A 23,146-nucleotide genomic window follows, 5' to 3' on the forward strand; every position below is an offset into this window, starting at 1 on the left:
GTGAATCATGTCGGACTTCATCCTCGTTGGGGAACGCACCTCGGGGATCGTCACAGGACCGGGTAAGTAAATGTGCCCCAATATGACTAAATGGCACCTCCTTCAATGGCGCTGCGGTGGGATCCCGATCCTGACCGAAATATATTTCTACATGGTCTCCAGAACTATACAGACAAAGATATTGGCCACGAGGTATTTGATTGATTTTAGTTGTTTTGGTCAGTACCATCACCCCTGGGGTAAAATCCAACCACTCACCATGATCTGTAGTTTACATTCTAAAAACCCACAGAATTCCAGCATAGTACTATGAGAGGATTCACCCATTGTAGTCATTAAAATTCTTTCCTTCCTAGATTTTCCGTCAACTGTTAGGCCTCATGCACATCAACATATTCTAGCCCGGGCAAGCATACAGCCGGGTGCAGGAGAGCGGAGTGCTTAGGAGCAAAACTGTTCTACTGTGGCCGGGTGCCATAGACCTTTATGGGGGCCTTCATGCGTCTGCAAATTGTGCGGCCATATCGGCGGCCACAATGCTGTTGCGTGCATGAGCCCTTACGGGTATTGTGCAAAGGTGGTAGTGTTTCATAACCACAGAACCACAGCTCCACAGCCAAACCATGTAAAAGTACAGAAGAGGGTTCCCACATGTAAAGCACATAGGGGTGTATTTAGTATTTTTGCCTCTAAGTGTTGTTTTCTTGAACAATGTTTACAGTGTTTTGCACTGTGATGTTACGTTTTATACCGCATGAGCTTAAAGGGAATCTACCACCAGGATGAAGGACTGTATGCATATGTGCTAATTTGGATACAATCTTTCATCCTGGTGGTAGATGTCCTTTAATGTATTTGCCGCACCATAAGAAGAACAAAAGAGCATCAGAAATGTAAAACCAAATTCATGAAGGGGTTTAGAAGCTGATAGACTTGGTTTCTGTTGGTTTATTTATGTGCCAAAAAAGTGTGGGGAAACCAGAAGTACAAAAAATGTTGTGAGATTGAAGAGCTGCGCCCAAATTGAGTGACTTCCTGAGATGTCACATGTCCTGCTGGCTTCCTATGTGCATTCGTTGACCACTGCAACTAATATGGTAGTGGTAATGACAAAGGGGGCGTGCACTGACCCTTGCAACCACTTATATGGTAGCGGTTAGGACACAGGGGCGTGCACTGACCCTTGCAACCACTTATATGGTTGCGGTAAGGACACAGGGGCGTGCACTGACCCTTGCAACCACTAATATGGTAGCGGTAATGACAAAGGGGCGTGCACTGACCCTTGCAACCACTTATATGGTAGCGGTAATGACAAAGGGGCGTGCACTGACCCTTGCAACCACTTATATGGTAGCGGTAAGGACAAAGAGGGCGTGCACTGACCCTTGCAACGACTAATATATTAGCAGTAAGGACACAGGGGTGTGCACTGACCCTTGCAACCACTTATATGGTAGTGGTAAGGACAAAGAGGGCGTGCACTGACCCTTGCAACGACTAATATATTAGCAGTAAGGACACAGGGGTGTGCACTGACCCTTGCAACCACTTATATGGTAGTGATAAGGACAAAGAGGGCGTGCAAAATTAATGACTGCATGGCACCATCGATCCACAAGAAGCCGGCAGGACATGTCACAGGAAGTCCTGAGTCCTGCCGCTCTGTAACCTGCAACTCCAACAAACTTTAACAGGGTAATAATAAGATTGGTGACGCTATTCGGGTCTTAAACTAACCTGTTAGATTTTAGTATAATTAATGGCATGAGCAGTTGCCAAGCATCGGATGGATCGGTGTAAAGCACAGTTCACCAATGGACTTCGGGGCTGGGAAATTGTGTTCTGTGGAGTGATGAATCACGATTTCTGCACTGGTAGATTGTCAAGCCAACATTTGGTGGATGCCAGGATAATGTTACCTCTCTGTGTATATCGTGCCAATGCCCTTCGTGGATTTGCTCAGCTTCCTTATTTCCAATACTAAAGTAGAGATGTAGGGGAGACAAGGAGAGACTTAATGCCGCTGCCTCGTTCCGCTGCTGGCTCCCCAAAGGTCCATGTGCAGTAACTTGAAGAATAAACGGATAGCATCCAGGAAGGGCGCGTTGCTCTCCTATTTGGAACGTTTGTAAAGGAATCGGCGCTGGCTTGCTCAAAAAGTTTCTTTTATTTAAGCCAATTATGGCAATAAAATATAAAAGAATTAAAACAATAAAAGGAATGACGCGTTTCGCGCTCGTGCTGAGCGCTTCATCAGATTCACACATTCACATTCGCGCTGATTCCTTTACAAACGTTCCAAATAGGAGAGCAACGCACCCTTCCTGGATGCTATCCGTTTATTCTTATTTCCAATACTGGGATGTCTCAGGTTATCCACACACATTATGGATTGTCATGTGGAAAAAATCCTGCAAATCTGCGCACAATCTGCATAATAATATGCAAGCATTTAATGTGGATTTCTGATATATGTATCAAGTCTTTGAGGAGGATTTACAGGTGGTTATCTGCATACGTTTTTTCAGCTTTATTTTACCTGTGAATTGATTATATGATTTCTGTAAATAATATCAATCATAATTGACTCAATGGAAAGTTTGCAGGTTTCATGTGGATTTGAACTTGCTAATTGACTTTTATGTAAAAAACACACACACACCTAAATCCGCAAATCCACATCTGAAAAGTCACACAATGATTCATTTTTTCTCACAACAACATCACGTGCCAATTTCTGTGTGGTAAAAAGATTGTTTTATACAGTATATGACCATGGTCAGGATGTGTTACTAAGTGACTCCCCTAGTCCTGGCATAATGGTGTTCAAGAAAATTTACCTTCAAAATCCATCATGATAAACCAGTGACATTACTCATAGATCCAGGCACCGTGACTGTGATAATCTTCTTATATTTGTTATCCATGGCCTCCTTCCTTATAAAATCAACTTTAAAATTATGATCGTCAGCCAGAAGGGCTTAGGGGGTTTACCAAAGCCTCTCCGTGCTGCACTTTCAAAAGCCGTTACACTGTCTTCCACCCCCCTGCTCACTCAGCCCCTCTCTCTGCTGGCTGTAATCTCACACAGTGGGAGCAAGTAAGTGCTCCTGCATTGTGTAACAGCCTGTGAAGCTACAGCACAGAGGAGCTCTGGTAACACCATCCACCTTCTGGCTCATTAGCATAATTCTAAAAGTTGATTTTAGAAGGAAGGAGGCAATGGATAACAAATATAAGTATATTACCGGAGTCACGGTGCCTGGATCTATGAGTATTGTCCCTGGTTTATCATGATGGATTTTGATGGTAGATTTCCTTTAAGATATTCAATGGAGTGAAATTAGTCCTTTAAAATCTCTGAAATCCACATGATAGGATGCGATGTCTTCCACGCTGAACGGTGGATGCGATGCTGTTTGAAAAATAATAGTTTTGTTGTGACAAGAAACATATTTTATTCGACAAAACTTCCTCATTTGCATGTCATTAATTCGGAAATGATAGTTAAGGAGCTTACCATGATGAATGTGAGGAAAATCTCTTGTCATCTCCGTGACAAAGGACTGACATCCAGCAACTTCACTGATGTAATTAGAATGGTAAATTGTTAATAGACAAAAATATTCATCCACAACATTCCGGATCAGGACCGGGAGGGATAAAGTCATGTCTGAGGAGAGATGAGGCTCTGCATGGGCCGTCATATTCATCCACTCCATAGCATTGTACAGAAACTCTCATTACTATGTGTCCCTATAGGGCTCACAATCAATTTAGGCCACTGCCTACAGGGCCCATAAATGTATCTTAATGGCCAGTCCGCCCCTGATCTTAACCACAGATGAATTTCACCCAAACATTAGACGGAACCTGAAAACGTGACCTTAAAAAGATCAAGTAATCATGAGAATTGTAGCAGTGGGGATAAGTAACAAATACTATCTGCATTAGATAAGGTTAAGAAGGTTATAGAGCAGGAGGAGTAGAGCAGATTGGACATAGTGTCCAATCTGCAAGCAGCATGTTATAGAGCACAAGGAACTGAGCAGATTGTACGTAGTGTCCTATCTGCAGGCAGCATGTTATAGAGCAGGAGGAGCTGAGCAGATTGTACATAGTGTCCAATCTGTAGGCGGCATGCAATAGAGCAGGAGGAGCTGAGCAGATTGTACATAGTGTTCAATCTGCAAGCAGCATGTTATAGAGCAGGAGGAGCTGAGCAGATTGTACATAGTGTCCTATCTGCAGGCAGCATGTTATAGAGCAGGAGGAGCTAAACAGATTGTACACAGTGTCCTATCTGCAGGCAGCATGTTATAGAGCAGGAGGAGCTAAACAGATTATACACAGTGTCCTATCTGCAGGCAACATGCAATAGAGCAGGAGGAGCTGAGCAGATTGTATATAGTGTCCTATCTGCAGGCAGAATGTTATAGAGCAAGATGATTTGAGAAGATTGTACATAATGTCCCATTTCCTGGCAGCATGTGATAGAGCAGGAGGAGCTGAGCAGATTGTACAAATTGTCCTATCTGCGGGCAGCATGTTATAGAGCAAGCAGAGCTGAACAAATTGTACACAGTGTTCTATCAGCAGGTAGTATATTATAGAACAGGAGGAGCTGAGCAGATGTTATATAATGTTGCCCTATGCAGACAGTGCATAGCCTCTGATGCCACTACATTCTACATCCAGACACTAGAAATAAATAAGTCCCTACTTTACTATTGATGTGATTCATAGACCATAGAGTAATTGGCAGAAGTAAGTAACAATAGGTTTCCAACCACTAGAGGAAGCTACTCCTGATTGACCTTTCGGTGTTAGTAGCTCGTCGAGTAGGAACGGATCTTGGATTTGCCCGGTCCATCAGGAAGGTGGGTAATAGCCTCATCATTCACAAGCATTTTCCTCTCATTGAGCCCTTTAATGAGCTCTTGATGTGAACTGTTTTTTCCTCTCGCTGGCTTATTACCAAGATAGTACAAATGCAGGTTGTGCTACATGAGAGCTGGAAGCCAGGACAGCTGTCTTACAACCCTCAGGAGAGGCAGAAGAGTCGCTGATGACACAGAAAACAAGAGGAGAAAAAAGAGATTTACATGAAAACTAAAGTGAATTTTATCTTAAAATTGATCCAAACAAATATTCTTTTCTGATTTTGGTCAGATGATATGGGAGTCATGTTGGTGGTCTATATATGGAACAAATATCCAATGCAAAGCAGGGAGGAGCAGGGCTGGATTATAAGGAGGGGTCCTGCAAAGCAGGGAGGAGCAGGGCTGGATTATAAGGGGGGTCCTGCAAAGCAGGGAGGAGCAGGGCTGGATTATAAGGAGGGGTCCTGCAAAGCAGGGAGGAGCAGGGCTGGATTATAAGGAGGGGTCCTGCAAAGCAGGGAGGAGCAGGGCTGGATTATAAGGAGGGGTCCTGCAAAGCAGGGAGGATCAGGGCTGGATTATAAGGAGGGGTCCTGCAAAACAGGGAGGAGCAGGGCTGGATTATAAGGAGGGGTCCTGGGCGCATCCTCTGGGTCCCCATCACTTTCATTTTAAATTGGCACCCACCAATCAATGGTGGATTATAGTGTGGGTGCTCAAATCACAACTATATGTGGAGGATTGAATCTGTGCAGTTGACCCTGATCCCACCCACATACTGGTTTCTATGGCAGAGCGAGGGAACAATCCTGGCGCAGGCGGCGCAGTGACGTCTCACTCTGCAATGCCTGTGCCAAACATCTGACTGCTGGAAGGAGGAGGAGGTCGCGCCGAGCATCGGGGGAGAGGGAGAAAAGGTAAGTAAAGTTTTATTATTTTGTTATTTTACTGGGGGATGTATATATATTACTTATGGGCTGTATACATGTATTACTAGAAGGGCTGTATATATTACTATATATTACTTGGGGGCTGTATATATGTATTACTGGTGGACTGTATATATTACTAGGGGCTGTACACTTGTATTACTGGGGGATCTATATATCTTTTACTGGGGGATCTATATATCTATTACTGGGGGGCTGTATATATCACTGGGAGGCTGTACATATGTATTACTGGGGGCTCTATATACCTATTACTGGGGGTTGTATATATTTATTACTGGGGGCTGTATATATGTATTAATGGGATGCTGTATATATTACTTGGGGGCTGTATATATTACTGGGGGGCTGTATTTATGTATTACTAGGGGGCTGTATATCTGTATTACTTGGGAGCTGTATACTGGGTGTCTGTATACATGTATTACTGGGGTGGCTGTATCTATTACTCGGGGCTGTATATATGTTTTAATGGGGGGCTGTATATATTTATTAATGGGTAGTTGTATGTATTACATGTTTTAATGAGGGGGCTATATATATTCATTAATGTGTAGCTGTATGTACTACTGGGGGGGCTGTATGTATTTATTAATGAGTAGCTGTATGTATTACATGTATTACTGAGGGGGCTGTATATATTCATTAATGTGTAGCTGTATGTATTACTGGGGGGGCTGTATGTATTTATTAATGAGTAGCTGTATGTATTACATGTATTACTGAGGGGGCTGTATATATGTATTACTGAGGGGGCTATATATATTCATTAATGGGTAGCTGTATGTATTACTAGGGGGGCTGTATGTATCCCTAGCAACATTTACTTTATCAAAAAAATAGTTGGGAAACAAAAAGAGTAATTTTCTCCCTTCCTTATTTGATTTGTAGTAAGTTTTGTGGTCAGTCCTGTGTGCGCCACCTCTCATCACAGCGCAGCCTTCCCTCCACAGGGACATCTGCCAGCATAATGCTTAATAGGAAGAATGGCATCTTTGAAAACCAAAGCTCAAAATACTGTGAAATTACCCAAGAATGTCTAAATTAGTATCAGTTCATACCACGGCAACAGAATGAGAGGAAATCAGCAAATAACTGTTATTTTCAGTCATTTATAGTGTAATTTGGCTCCCGGAACATGACAAGTTGACAGCAGAATGAATTGCAATCGTCTGGCTCTTTACAGATCTATTGCTAAATGGGCGGTATAGGAGAGCTCTACTCTTATAGGGGGCTGTAGCTATAGCATTGTTAGGGGGATCAATTGTACAAGCATTTTATTTTTATTTTTAATAGGGCATCATTTGCTGCTGCCACATGTGGGGTTTGACAGATGTTTTAATGAATGGAAAATGTGGATATATAACAGAAGATAGATAGATAGATAGATAGATAGATAGATAGATAGATAATAGATAGATAGATAATAGATAGATAGATAGATAGATAGATAGATAGATAGATAGGAGATAGATAGATAGATGGATAGATACATAGATAGATAGATAGATAGATACATAGATAGATAGATAGATAGATAGATAGATAGATAGATACATAGATAGATAGATAGATACATAGATAGATAGATAGATAGATAGATAGATAGATAGATAGATAGATAATAGATAGATAGATAGATACATAGATAGATAGATACATAGATAGATAGATAGATAGATAGATAGATAGATAGATAGATAGATAGATAGATAGATAGATAGACAAGGGAGAGTCCTGAGCAGCACAGCTGAAGTGGTGAGTGCAGTAGCTGGTGATTCCTTGGCAGATAATGCCAAATATATCAAAGTGAAGAGGCAGCACTCCAAAATAGTGTTGAGAAAGGTGTAAATTCACACCGAAACGTCACGGTTCACCCCCTTTCAACACTATTTTGGAGTGCTGCCTCTTCACTTTTATAGATAGATAGATAGAAATCAGACGATCAGACTGATTCGGACTCCGGAGTCCGGGATTTAATATTCAAATTGTGCTGCAACCAATGCACTTACATGCATCGGGAAGAATATGGTGAACTCCGGCGGACCTGAGCGGGGAAGCGCCACATGCAAGATATCAGGTGCACGATATTTGTGAATCGCAGTAGCGTGCATTGTCGTCGGACACTTCGGGTGAACTACGTCGGGCGGTTAAGTAAATGTGCCCCAATATATAGAAAGGATACATATGAAAGAGAGAGAAAGAAAAAGCAAGAAACCGCGACCTGCCAACGGACAAATTAACACAACTCTCTTATTGACCATTTTATAAAAAAAAAGTAATCAATTCTAACCAAATTCCACCAAATCAGAAGTAGTACCAAAAATTATTCTCAATTACAGTATTGACTGATTCTATAGCTGCTTCTCCGCTGTAGTGAGGCTGCGTTCACAAGTTCTGGATAAATTGCATTTTGAAACACCAATCAGTTGGAACAGGGAGGGGCTTGTCCCCATCATATATGCGTTTCAATATAAATACACGGGACAAGCCCCTCCCCATTCCATTGAATTGTGTTTCAAAACGCAGTGCAACCGTAACGTGTGAATGTGAAATCATCAATCAGCCCAGGTTGCTAGAGTTCAGTGGCCTAAAACCCAGGTTTATGGTTCATGTAACCCCTGAGATATGCATTATGGTGGTGTCCCTGAAGAGGTTAGCGGCAGTCATGTGTAAACCATGAGTAACCCCTTGTACGTCCAACAGAGAGGAAGAATCTCTTAGTTATTTGTTGTAATCTGGTCAATTGGGTACTCTAAACCAACTATAGATCTATATGGAGCTGTGGTTTAGGGTCCCATATGGATCCTTCTGACTGCTGTTCATAGGCTCACTTAAAAAACAAACATTTATCCTCACCTGTATGTGATATGGGAGACACATTGGACTCACATCACTGCACCGGCTCCTCCTCTCACATTGCTTCATACTCAGCTACATTGCATATTCTCCATACCTACGGCACTTGCCCAGTGTACAACGCCAGCTCCATAATCCGCAATGCGCAGGCACAGAGAACTCAAGATCTTTCATGCACCAATGTTGAAAACGCATACAGGGCAATTTGGGACCTGTATTCGGTTTTGAGTCCCACCTCACCTTGACAGGTACCATTCTAGCCCTAGTTTATTTTCTCTTAGCTTTATTACAATCTGCTTCCTGCAGGCCACAACTAGTATCACAGAAGATAGGAAAAGGGTCCATCTAGGCCAACCTATAAGAATTAAACAAATGGAGCAGTGGGACAAAAAAATTGTCTGTAGTCACAATTATACAACTACAAAATATACAGTTCCAACCCAGGCACTGCCGGTACAACAGCTGCTCCATTCAGGTGAACAGAACCCCTGTTCTTGTGATCGTTGGGGGTTCTTGTTTCCTAGCCCCTCAGATCAGTATGTTCTAACCTACCCCATGGATAAGGGATAGCCTTTAATAATGGAACAATTCCTCAGCACTAAATTCTTTCAAAACTACCGTATATACTCGAGTATAAGCTGACCCAAGTATAAGCCGAGGACCCTAATTTTGCCACAAAACTTTGGAAAACCCATTGACTCGAGTATAAGCCGAGGGTGGAAAATGCATTGGTCACAGCCTCCCCAGTATATAGCCTGCCGGACCCTGCCCCATAGTATATAGCCAGCACCTGCCCCCCAGTATATAGCCTGCCAGCTCATATCCCCAGTATATAGCCAGCCTCCTGCCCCAGTATATATCCAGCCCTCTGCCCCAGTATATAGCCAGCCCTCTGCCCCAGTATATAGCCAGCAACGGGGGAAGACGGAAAGGTGAGTTTTGATTTTTTTTTTGCTCGACTATAAGCCGAGTTTGGGTTTTCAGCACATTTTTTTGTAAAAATTGAAAAACTAGGCTTATACTCGAGTATATATGGTATACAGAAATAGGGTTGCACATATTCTGGGTCTGTCATAATCAATACATTAAAATCAAGTTTTACAGTGTAACATTTCTTTATCATTTTTAAGGGAGATCCTATGGAACAAATGGAGCCCTGGATCATCACAGAGATCTTCTAATCAAACCTATATCTCCATGAATCAAATAGATAGAGCCTGTATAGGGTTAATACATAGAGGGTAAGGTCATTATCACAAGTGCTGGAGCTAAGTGGAGACAAGTGGGTTTTTTCTGCATTATCTCGCTATTCATTCATGAAATAGTCAATATCAAATGCAAGAGCGAATCAATTCGGTATTTTCGAGTAAGTGCGGAGAAGCTATTGACATCTTCTTAATACATTGCCATCATTTCTCACAAGTGAATGGCAGGTTGTGTCCCTTACATGATGATTAGGTATAATATACCTGCAGGATTACTCTTATTTTCCAGATTTATTTCCTTTTCATGTTCCTTAGTAAGCTGTAAGTCATAATCCGGGAGGTTCTTTATTAGACAGCAGGTGCATATAACATATTATTTCACATGTATTCATTACCTATTACCGATCCTTGGTGTAATGAATGTTTTATATCTTTAGAGGTTAATGGTTTCACTGCTTGCAACAGGTTTTAAGGGAGACTCCATGTCCACAATACATCCCAAGCCCATGATATTGCCACGTAGAGGGGTTTAATATGAGTAGAAACACTGGGGACACATCTATGAAGGCTTTTAGACTATTTTTTAGCACTTTTTCGACTCACCCGACAAAGGGGTGTGACTTTATGAAAGGAGGTGTGTCCTCTTGAAAGGGGTTGTGGTAGTGTGGGAAATAGTCTGTGCACCAAAAAATTAAGGTGGGGCTCCACATTTGGGGGCACAGTTAAGACCAGCTAAAAGAAGGTCTAAAAGTAGAACTCGGCAGTCTTATACTGCAACTCGGCCAGTGTTGTTGAGGTCTGGACTGTTGGAACGTGAAACACATTAATGAATTCCCCCCACATTGAATTGAGTTCTCAAACCACATACACCAGGAAGAAGAAGGTGAACTCCGGCGGACCTCAGCGGGGAAGCGACACATGCAGGATCTTGGGCGCACGATGTTGGTGAAGCGTGCCGGACTTCATCTTCGTCGGACCGTCCGGATCGGGGATCACGACAGGACCGGGTAAGTAAATGTGACCCATTGTGGCTTATTTACTAAGGGTCAGCGGACGTTCCCTCGTCAGGCTTCCCGACGTTTTCGGGTTTTGCAACAGAGGATTGTGTCGAATGGGTTTGGATTTTAGCGCAGCTGCGCTGGCTTTCATGCGACAGAAAGCGGGGGTGGGGGGTGCCGTCGGACGATCCGACTGATTCGCACTGAGCACGGGATTTAACTTTTAAATTGTGTCGCAAGAACAAGCACTTACATGCACCAGAAAGAAGAAGGTGAACTCCGGCGGACCTGAGCGGGGAAGTGACACATGCCGGAAATCGGGTGCACGATCTTAGTGAATCGCAGCACAGTGCATAATCGTCAGACAGTGCACTTACTGTGAACTACATGAGACGGGTAAGTAAATGTGCCCCTTTGAGTCTGTGAGGAACATTGCAGGTTTGGGTTCCCGAACCCGGACATCAGTCAGGACTTCACCCCACCAGTGTTAACCATTTTGCTGGTGGGTGTTCGCATTTGGGTAACATTTATTTAAGGTTCAGCTGGACTTGTGGCACAGATCTGCTCATCACTACTCACAAGTGCACTGTGGACGCATCTAGTTTGCCAGATTTGCTCACCGCTTAAAGAGGTTGTTCGGACAGTGAAAAACAGGACTGCTTTGTTCCAAAAACAGCTCCTCTCCTGACCAGTTTGTGCTTGTTTTGCAACACACCATGGTTCGGTGTGAAATGGTTTTTGGAAGAAAGCAGTCATGGTTTTCTACCTCTGGACAAACCCTTTAAGCTAAAAATTCATCACAATTTCAGCGCTGGTGCTGTGTGATGATCCCGAAGAGCATCCAGACTACATACAGCTTTTTCCATTGACAAATTGGTCCCACTTTAGTTGAAGGTTTATTTGCATATCTTCAGAAATATGATGATCTCTGCATTGCACTTAGTGACATCACTTTGCGCCTTATTAATATTTTAGCTGTGTATTTTGTGTTTTCTCCACCTTTTTAACATATAACTTTAATCATTTTAGAAAGAAGTAAAGTAGGTAAAGGAGGTGTTTCCTCTTTATTATGGGAAGCCGGGCATATGATCCAGTTAAGAGCATAGAATGACTAGTAGTAGACTCCCACTGTCTATACCAGGGCTGGCACCAGCACTGGAGATAACTGGGCAAGTGCCAGGGCCCAGAGCTGCTGGGGGCCCACATAAGGCTGTACATCAGGAATCCATAGGGGTTAGGGGGGCTGTATCTGATGAATTCATAGAGCAGTGATGGCGAACCTTTTAGAGGCCGAGTGCCCAAAATGCAACCCAAACCCTACTGACTTATAGCGAAGTGCCAACACAAAAATGTAACTAGAAAAGCAAGGTTTTAATCGAGAAAAAATAGCTCAAACGTTACAATCTTTTGTATTACAATAAAAACACTATCAAAAGAGCTCAAATGTGCGCCATATAAATAAAGAATTATTATTATATTACACACGTAGCTTCTTCCAAATCGCATCCGTTTCAGGCAAAATGCAAATGCGATCAGGCCAAGCTCAAAACGCAAGTCAACCACATTATGTAAACTAAGACTACATGTGGAGACTGCTAGTTTAGTGGTTTAAATTATCTCCCCAGAAACATTACTTACATATGTGTAAAAATAGGGAACTTTGTAGTTAATGTTAGAAAACACTGACAGTACACTGCTGCTGTCACCTGCTTGTCTAAAGTTGTGCACTGTTCAGGGGAAAGAATGGGGGGGGGGGGCAGAGCTCATAGTAAACTTGCATCTGATTGGCTGAGGCTGTGCTGTCAGCCAACCAGCATTATACATTGTGCCACATGTGGCACAATGTAGGATGTGGGTGCAGCTTTAAAATTGCCTTCTCCCAACCGCATGCAATTACAATGCATGGGTTTCTATGGGAGCGGCAATTCAGTCAGCGCTCTCTGGCCGGATAATTACTGTACATGCACGGTAACTATTCTCTGGTTTCTATGGGAGCGACTGATACTTTCAGTGCATCCCGAGTTACCGCGCATGCGCGAAAACTCTGCGTTGCTGTCTATGGAGCGGCAAGTCGTTCCACTGCTCGCATAGACAAATTTAGAAGGGTAGCGGGCTGAGGCTTACCGGCGCCGGTACGCGTGCCAACAGAAACAGCTTCGCGTGCCGTCTGTGGCATGCGTGCCATAGGTTCGCAGTGATTGTCTTTAAATCTTTCAAACGCCAGACAATGCATCTACATGATGTCAAGCTGTTTATTGTGGTGTGATTATGTTATGTGAACGTTACATGTAAAATTATAGTCAAAATATTTTATTAAAAAGTAAATCATCTACAAAGTAAAATTTCCCTTTAAATTTTGCAGCCCTGGCACTATTTCCCCTTCACGTAGAAGTGAGAAACGGCTGACAGAAGGATTATTAAGAGACCTTGGTACCACTCGCCACAAGGCATACTGATGAGCCCGGACCAGGGAAAACATTCCCAGAATTTATATTCACAGTCAACAAACTGCAAATGAACTTTCTCTTCTGCAGGAAGCAAGCGGTGGTATATAAACCCAGGAGGTGAAAAGCTACGGGCGACGTACAACGACTCGGTGCTTGACATTGGTCTGAATAACACTGCGACTATAACATAGCATAAGTTGGTTATAGAGCTCCAGCATATGTTGGTTACTATATATGTCCTCCCATGTGTACAATACAGAGCAGTTACAGATGTAGTAACACGCCCATAAATACACTTGGAGATAATTAGTTGGTGACTTTTCTGTCGTTTGCTAATTACCTTCACTGTACTAATGGGAAGGCAGAAGCTCCTGATGGTTACACAACATTGACGACTGTGATGATAATGGAACATCTTATATATTACCGGATACATTGTTTCTCAGGGGGTTTATGGTCTTGGATTGTAGATTGCGAGATCCGAAATAAAGACCTTCCACAAGTTAATTTTCAATTATACTATTGTCCTAGGCGCACTGATAATTTTGCATTTGTGTTTGCACCCACTGGTGGATTAAGACTGCCATGGGCCCCGGGCTGTATGAATATTATAGCCCCTACAAGTCTGGAGTCACTTCCTACATATGGTACCAGAATCAGCTACTTAGGGAATGGGGGATGTGTCCCTTCTGCCTGTTCTCAATCTGTGGTTTCAGGACCTTTGGAGGACCTTCACAGGTCCTGAAATGACTCAGTGGCGTAACATAGTAGACTTCTGAATGTGGCCCAACTACCCCCTCACACACCCCTATACACATTTATTCACATTTACACGCACAAACCCATTTATACACTTATGCACACACATTTAAGCACCAATATATACATTTATACATTTCCCAGTAGCTGCTGACCACATGGGGAGAGATCCCTAGTCCTGTCATTCTGCTGTCCCCTTCCTCTGTTCTGACATTTCTTATCTGTGGGCCCCATAGCAGCTTTTATGGCTGCTACCATTGTAGTCACAAATGTATGAGGCTTTCATGCGTGAAAGTCCGTCTGGGTATACCAGAGCCCCTCCATGCTGCAGCTTCACAGGCCGTTTCACCCTCCCCCCTGCTCCCTCTGAACCTCCCTTCTCCCTCTGCCCGATGGTATCTCACAGCAACGGAAATAGTTTCAGCACCGGGTGCTCCTTGGTCACTGCAGCATGGAGGAACCTTCAGACTCATTAGCATAATTTTAAAAGTCAATCTTAGAAGGAAGGAGGCCATGGATAACAAATATAAGAAGATTCCCACTGTGACAGTGCCTGGATCTAGGAGTAAGTGTCCCTGGTTTATCAAAATGGATTTTGATGGTAGATTTCCTATAATAATCATCTAATAAATCCTTCTAAACATCACTTTACCACTGCTGTAATTGTCACTGTTTTTGTTCTATTGTTGTTGTCATGTCTGGCCCCTTGTTATATCATAGGAACAACAAATGTCTGCAGCAATTATTAAAAAAAAAAAAAGGAAAACACTCCGTGGCACATTTCCTCCTCCAGACGCGTTCGCACACGGGGAAGAATCAGGAGCCTGTTATGGGTTTAGCGTTTCTGACACTAATGAGACAGGCTGTAACATTCCTGGGGGTTTGCATTGATTCCAGTGGAATTCCCAGATTTCAGGTTGTTATAAGCACTTGTCACGCATTCCCGGATTAGAGTGTTAATTTCCTGGATTAGAGAGGTGCAAAAGACAAGACACATGCTGTCATAAATAGTCCTTTCTTTGCTGTTTGGCAACCTGGTCCTAGTGGCAGGTATTGTGCCAAGACAGTAAAATATTATTGGAAGGCGGAATGCGATAGACGCCGGATCTGCAACCAGAACCCTGTCCTGATTAGTCAAGTTTTATTTCATACAGAGCCTGACATTATAATGTGAATAGAGACCGGAGACGTCCCAGCTGTTACCCATAGACAATAAAACGCCATAAGCTGCCGGATCGAAATAGTCGTTTATTAGAGAGTGTTTACTGCTTCGTGATTGGCTGCTGCTATTAATTGGGCAGCCTCCTCCTGTCAATTTACATTAGACTGCACCTGTCGCTTTTGTTGGTGCGTGACTTCACGCGACAAGATGAAAACTGTACGTGACAAGATGGCAGCTTTGAAAATAGGAAGATATATATATCTATATATTCAAATAAATCTAAGTTTACATCTGCTCCGGAGCATCCATGGCAAAATTCCATCAAAAAGATGAAAAAAGGAAATTAACGACCAGGATGAAGGATTGTAAATCACGCACACTGACATACTGGTGTGTGACCCCTCTGGCAGGATCTGCTCTTCTTTTAGATTCTTATGTCCTTGTTTTTGGATAAAAAGGCTTTAAAAATGATGCAAATGAACCACACAGAGCACCCGGCTCCATAGCATTGAATTGAGCATGAAGTCTCTTCGGCTCATTTACATAATTTTTAAAGCTTTTTTTTTGTAAATTCAAGGGCATAAGAAGCTAAAAGAAGAACAGATCCTGCCAGAGGGGGCACAGACCAGTATGTCAGTGTGCTTGGTTTACAATCCTTGATCCTGGTGGTAGATTACCCTTAATTTTCCTTTTCTTTATCAATTGTTTCAACTTTTTACAAACTTTCCAATTAATAACCAAAAAATCATTTTGAATTCTATACATACATGATATCACGGGTGCAGAACAGAATAAAAAGTGTGTCAAATATACATACATAAGAGAGTAAAGGAACAGGCTCAGGAACATGGTACAGGCTAGATTCTTGCTCAGGTACTAGTACGGGGTTCTGGATCAGGTTGAGGTTCAGGATTCCAGATCAGGTTGGGGTACAGGGTTCCAGATCAGGCAGGTTTCAGGGTTCCAGATCACACAGGATGCAGGATAAGGCACGCTTTCAGGTTTCTGGACAGGCAGGATTCAGGTACAACTATGGGGTTCTGGATCAGGCTGGGGTTCTGGATCAGACAGAATCCAGGTTGAGGTACAGATTCAGGGTTCTGCATCAGGCTGGGGTATGGGTTTATGGATACAGGACAGTAGTACTACAAATCATAGGAGAAAGTATAACCAGCCCTGAGTGAACAGAGGACGCCACCCTCGCAGCTTACTGGCTAGGCCGGTCATTACTCAACCCACAGTTGACGCTAAATGGAATGTGTTAACCAAAAATTACCAATTTTTAAAATCAAGTTCTTATGCAGTTTTGGAGTCCACCCTAAGTGCGGGTGTGATCATCTAGGAAGCTATCAAATATGAAGGTCATTCACCCCAAGAAGAGATACACAGCTCATTGATGGCTTACAGCAGCCAACTCACAGCAAGGGTCTTGGCCATCCGGTGGTCCAGTCTGGCTGCAACATAACATATAAAACCTATATGGCTATATAGCCAACCCTACCTCATCTTATATTCAGACTAGAGGCAGCCCGACAGGGTCCTAAAGCCACCCCAACAACTACTTTGTTGCATTTTCTTTCCGTCAATGAATGTAAATCCTTAATTACCTGGGAATATCGGTGGGTAGACCAAAAAGAAGAACTATTTAAGAAAATGTGGTTTCCTGTTACAAAGTTCTTAACAAAATTTGAGCCCAGTTATGGGCAGACACATCTGTAGCTATAGGCAGATGTACAGTAGCAATCACATCCAGACCATGAAGTCTTAAGAGGCCCATAAATATTACCATGGTTAGGAAGGGGTCATGCAATCTGCTTGATATTGTGTTTTAGGGCCCAGGATTTTAAGTTATGACCCTTCTTGAAACGAAAGCTGAAATTTGAGCTGGAGCACAACACACAATGCAGAAGCTTTTCCTGGAAATGACTCACTTCAATTTATTTTGGTTACCAGGGGCTACCACAAACGTTTCCTGATGTTAGAGGCTTATGCAAGGCATCTGTTTTTGCAGATATTTTGGATCCATAAAGAGCACCTGCCTGGATAGCCAACCATCTGCAGGCAGAAACAAAGCAAAGCCACCAGCGGCATTTAACAGTATGGGTCCACTCATTGCTACTTAACACCTGCGATCATGGGCCAGCACTGAATGTAAGTGTTAACCATTTAAAAGCGAGGACTTTCCCTAGAATCATTGTTCCCGGTGATGTCATTAGGGAATGACCATCCCAGGAAGAATGGATGTGCTCACGCATTGGCCGGCATTTAAAGAGTTTACACTCGCAACACCCAGCAGATGTGTTACTTGGCGGGTGAGCCCAAATGGCAAACCCAAACTTTTGCCTGAAGTCTGGTGGTGGGCCTCTGACACTGTGGTTTGGGTCCGCTCATCTCTATTCTTGACACAATAGGGATCATAAAAGAGGATCAAATAATTCTGTCCGAAGGGTGATTAGAACATTCCCATGGAACCTGAGACAATCTTATGGGTTGATTCAAGAGTAGAGATCCGATGTTCAAGTTCTGTGTCCGCACGCCCTACCCGGACATATTGGATTGATGGGAGAACAGTGGACCCCTGGCCAATCATAGCCATGGCTAATTGCTACGGCTGATCATTTTCCGGATTGGCTGTGCGGCCACCAATCCGGCAATAGGTCCAGGTCAAGTGGTGGCTGAACCTGCATACCAAATCTGAACCTGAACGTCGGGTCTGCTCACCTCTATCCTAGACCAATAAACTGAGTTTTGGATAAAAAGGGACATAATCTAAAACAATTGGGGTAGGAGGAAGATGCTTGCTTTTCCTCATCTCGCTATGCTGCTGTATGGGAATAGATATTGCATCTACATTAGAGTGTTGGCTCGGTGCCTTATTTTAGGTGCATTCCTCACCCAGGTCTTCACCTACCATAGGTTCATTGTGTGACTCCTGTAGCTCCAGGTGCTGGCACAGAATGAATGGCTGCTTGTATGGCAGATGAACTTCCTCCCCACGACCCATATTCACCTTCACTGCTACTATTATTTCACTTTCTTTGCTGCATTGTAGAGTAGATTTGGTAACCACCTTCTTAGTAGAACATTCTGACATGTTCCCGGGAGCGGCTTGACAATCGGGCACATCCCCATGAACAAGATGTTTGTTTTTCCGGAACAGATTGAAGCCAAATCTTTACACTTCCTTTTGTTGCTCTTGTAGAAGCAAAAGTTGCAGAACGATACATCTTTCACATCCTCAGCAACGACACGTTCACCTACTGATAGTTAGCAGATGATATGAAAATGTGTTGTATTTAAAGGGACTCTGAAGGGAATCTGTCTCCACGATTTATCAGAACGAACCACTATGTAGGGCTACGCCCACACTTGCCAATCATAATTTTATTTTTATTTTCTATCTGCCCCTTCCATGCCAAAATGTAACTTTAAATTATGCAAATTAGGCTCAAGTCCTTGGGCAGAGCACCTCAGGGCTCCGGCTCCACATATCGCTGGACTATGGAGAATGGGGTGTTGTTATTGCTGCGCTAACCCCTCAAAGTACTTCAGCCTTTGCATATTTCTAAAGCTAACCTTTGGCATGGAAGGAGCAGCTGGAAAATAAAAACAAAGCCATGGGTGACGTGTGCGGGCCTACATAGCATAACAATTAGGTCAAGTAGGCATCCTATTTCCGTTATTCACATACAATTGAATTGAGCGACATGATGCATGCTCGTCCTGCAGGGGTATAACTACAGTGGTAGCTGCTAAATCAGTTGCTATGAGGCCCACAGTGTCAGGGGAGCCGGCATCAGACCTGACACACTCAAGACACCCTATTATATACATAGGAGCTCATTTGCTAAGGGCTCCGCGGGCGCACTTTCGTCGGGTTTCCCGAATTTTTCCAGTATGCACCAAATTCCGCTTGGATTTTGGCGCACGCGCCAGCTTTCACGCGACAGAAATTGGGGGACGTGGCCGCCGGACAACCCGACGGATTCGGAAAAAGAGACTGATAAATGGAGAAAGAAGCAGTTTTCTCTGATAACAAATAATATTATGCAACTTTTGCTGAAAAACTACAGTACAATAACTAGTGTAATGGATAGTGGACTGTATGCTATAGTTTGCCTTAATTTTCAGCAAATACTGAGATTTTATGTATTTATAAAATGTCCTACACAATTATTATTCTGCCTGTCGAGTGACTTGGGAGCTGCTGGACTCCCTTAAAGGGAACCTCTCACCGGGGGCCCATTACACCTGCATTGCACATCTGCCTTTCTGCTTTCTGTAAGCATATGCTTTACAATATTATTGTGTGCTATAACTTACCTTGCTCCTTGACTGAATCCTCTGTGTACTCCCAGGGGTTGGGCTTTGGTTTGGATGCATTTCATAAAAATAACATGTAACTTGTCCCTGCTGCAGACTGCTCAGCTCTCAGCCCCCACCTTCCTGCTCCTGTACAGCTCCTCCCTCTCTTGCTGATGTCAGCTCACCAGGCTGTGCAAGAGCAGGAGAAAGGAGCTGTACAGGAGCAGCTGGGTGCTGAGCAGTCTGCAGCACAAAAAAGTCACATGTTGAATGCATCCAAACCAAAGCCCAACCTCTGGGACTAAACAGAGGATTCTGTCAGGGTGCAAGGTAAGTTATAACGCACAATTATATTGTACGGCAAATGCTTAAGGAAATAAGAAAGACATATATGCAATACAGCTATAATAGGCTTCTGTAATCTGTAGTCTTTATTGAAAATGAGGTCCCTGGTGACAGGTTCCCTTTAAAGGGGTCAACCACTTAACAGTGTCTTTATTAGGACATTTTTCAGATGTGATATTTAGATTTGCTGCAATACAAAATATGTCTAAATCCCATTATAAATGTTCCCATTTCATAACCAGTAATAGATAATAACAGCATACATGCCCTGACTCTCATGAACGTTGCGCTGTTTTATATTCTGGAGTCCAGGGTCTGGTGCAGGTAATCAGGATTCTGTAGAAATCTGGAGTCACTATGTCACTGCCTTTTATTAAACATCCAGACTGCAGAACTAGACAGACATTAATCAGACAGTAGATCCGAGTGGTGCTCTTTCCCCTGGTGAAACACTGTCTAAAAAGGAAAGATTACAGCATCTTACGCCCCGCTCAGACCCCAGGAATGTCACCCAGTCTATGCTTCAGTCTGTCTGTCCCAGAACCAAGTTTGTTTAACAATACAAAAGCGCCAAATAATTTATTTATGGAGAAATTGACCTGTTTAAAAAAAAATTACCATTTTGAACCAAACATAACTTGAGAATGATTTAGAAAAACTCAGCAGTGCAAAAGCCCATTCACAAGAAAGGGTCAGTGAGGCCTCAGTGACAAATCGCTGAAGCCCGGAAGAGAAAGCCAATCTGTACGTGTCCATAAGCCAAAATGAGTTCAGTAAAAAATCACTGATGTGAATAAAACACGCCAATGTGAAACAGGTCTTAAAGGGAACCTGTCACCAGGGACCTCATTTTCACCAAAGACAGGTTACAGAAGCCCATTACAGCTGCATTACACATATGTCTTTCTGCTTACCCAAAGCATTTACATTACAATACAATTGTGTGTTATAACTTGCCTTGCCCCCTGACAGAATCCTCTGTGTAGTCTTAGGGGTTGGGCTTTGGTTTGGTTGCATTTCAAAAAACAACATGTGACTTGTCTGTGCTGCAGACTCCTCAGCTCTCAGCCCCCACCTTTGTGCTCATGTACATCTCCTAAGAGCTAAAACTCTTAAACTCTTTATCCAATTTAAATGTGGATACCCTGAAATGAAACCTGAAAGTGTAAACTTTATGACCATGTCCAGTATATAACTATAACTTGAATATTTTAAGTAAACAGGAAAAATGCTACGTAAAATAATAAGTTTTCCTTAATCCAAAAATATGGGATTTACTAATAACACCAAACCTCTAATCACAGGATAAAGAATCTGACCACTGGAATCACCTGAAAATAGGGGTCCAGGTGTACCCATTGTTAACGAAACGTTCCTATTCATTACTATGGGACTTTCAGAACTGTTAGGGCAGCATGGTGGCTCAGTGGTTAGCACTACAGCCTTGCAGCGCAGGGGTCCTGGGTTGAAGCTTCATCCAGGTCAACATCTGCAAAGAGTTTGTATGTTTTCTCTGTGTTTGCGTGAGTTTCCTCCGGGTCCTCCGGTTTCCTCCCACACTCCAAAATATACTGGTAGGTTGATAAGATTATGAGCCCCATTGGGGACAGGGACTGATCTGGAAAGCTCTGTGTGCGCTATATAAATAAAGGAATTATGATGTTTATTAACTGTTATCTGTCTTGGTCCCATAAAAGTGACTCTATTTGATCGAGGCACTCAGGGACCTCCCTTATTATAATCAAATAACCAGTGCATGATGAATAAATGTAAGTGGTAAATTACTCTTACTTACACAAAGGGGACGGTTGACCAGGACCATAAAAAATCCAGTATCGTCGCCCATCCCTAAGGACAAAGGTAAATAGGCATCAATCCTAGAACCAACTGCAGTGACATCAAATCATCCCGCGTCATTCTAATAAAAATCGTTACGGCGTGAATCCTTTGCTGGGTGTCTGTGGTCTTTGGGGCTTGTCAGGTGCTGTGGGTCCTGTATTAGAAAAGATTTGCACCTTGAAGCTCTGTTCTGGATTATTGATCACTACGTGTCATTGTCAGAGCAGTTTTATGTTCCTTAGCAGCTGCTACACAGCCGACACAATTAAAACGGAGAGAGCTGGAGCCGGCTTATTTGTATTCCGAGCGCTCCACAGATGGCTGCTCTGTAGTTAGACTGAAATCTAAATCATTGCAGTTTTCTGCATTATTTCTTACCGTGTAGATTTAAAGCACCACAAAGCCTAAGCCACAACACTAAGACACAATATACAAAGCTAAGGGACGTGCTTTATGGCTGTTGGTGTAGGTGGGATTGATTTATGCTTATTTATTTTTTATCTTTTCAATTTTTTTTGCAGATGTGATAAAAAACTAAGAGAATTGTCACCTGATTTTGGATGCTCTTTCAGTGTCCATTAGAGGTGGGAATGATACCCAACTTAGGACTATCCCTGGTAAACCTAGACCAGTGATGGCTAACGTTTTAGAGCCTGAGCGCCCGAACTTCAACGAAAAGCCACTTATTTATTGAAAAGTGCCAGCACAGAAATTTAAGCAGTAATTTAATTCTCCTTGGTCTTTGACAACTTTCAATTGTTCAGCCTGATAACGGCGCCAACACAGTTGAAAGGAGGAGGGCAAATTTGTCTATCATTGTAGGAAGATTCTGCAGGAAAATTCTTTGAGTCCTGTCTGGTGAACTTCATCCTGGGGTGCTGGCCCGGGTGCCCACAGAGAGGGCTCCGAGTGCCGCCTCTGGCACCTGTGCCAGCCTGTTTGCCACCACTGACCTAGAGGAATAGACTTATAGAAGCGCATTCACGGCACATGCATTAGTACAACCAACTAGGCAGTATTAAAGCTATCAATGAAGACCAAGGTAACATCAAGGGTCAGGCTTTGGAGCGTTCACCAGGCAAATGGAACCTTACTTCATATGATATGATAATACTTTTCTGTGCAACTAGATCTCTTTTTATGGCCAAGTTATGTTTCCATGTCTGGTCCTATTATTCGATGTCAAGGTCCTATTCCTGCCCATATGAATTCTCGAGTTGTCTTTTATTATTGACATCGTAGCGTGAGCAGTACTTACCCACCAATGACACTTGGGCTACATGGGTGAAAGTTCACAGGTCATGTGCAGTTAGCTTTAGAAGGTTTTCTCTGGATCAACCTTGTAGGATAGGTTGTGTGATGATCCCCTACCATTATGTTCAGTCATGAGG

The sequence above is a fragment of the Engystomops pustulosus genome, chromosome 8, assembly GCF_040894005.1.
Source record: "Engystomops pustulosus chromosome 8, aEngPut4.maternal, whole genome shotgun sequence".
Lineage (NCBI taxonomy): Eukaryota > Metazoa > Chordata > Amphibia > Anura > Leptodactylidae > Engystomops > Engystomops pustulosus.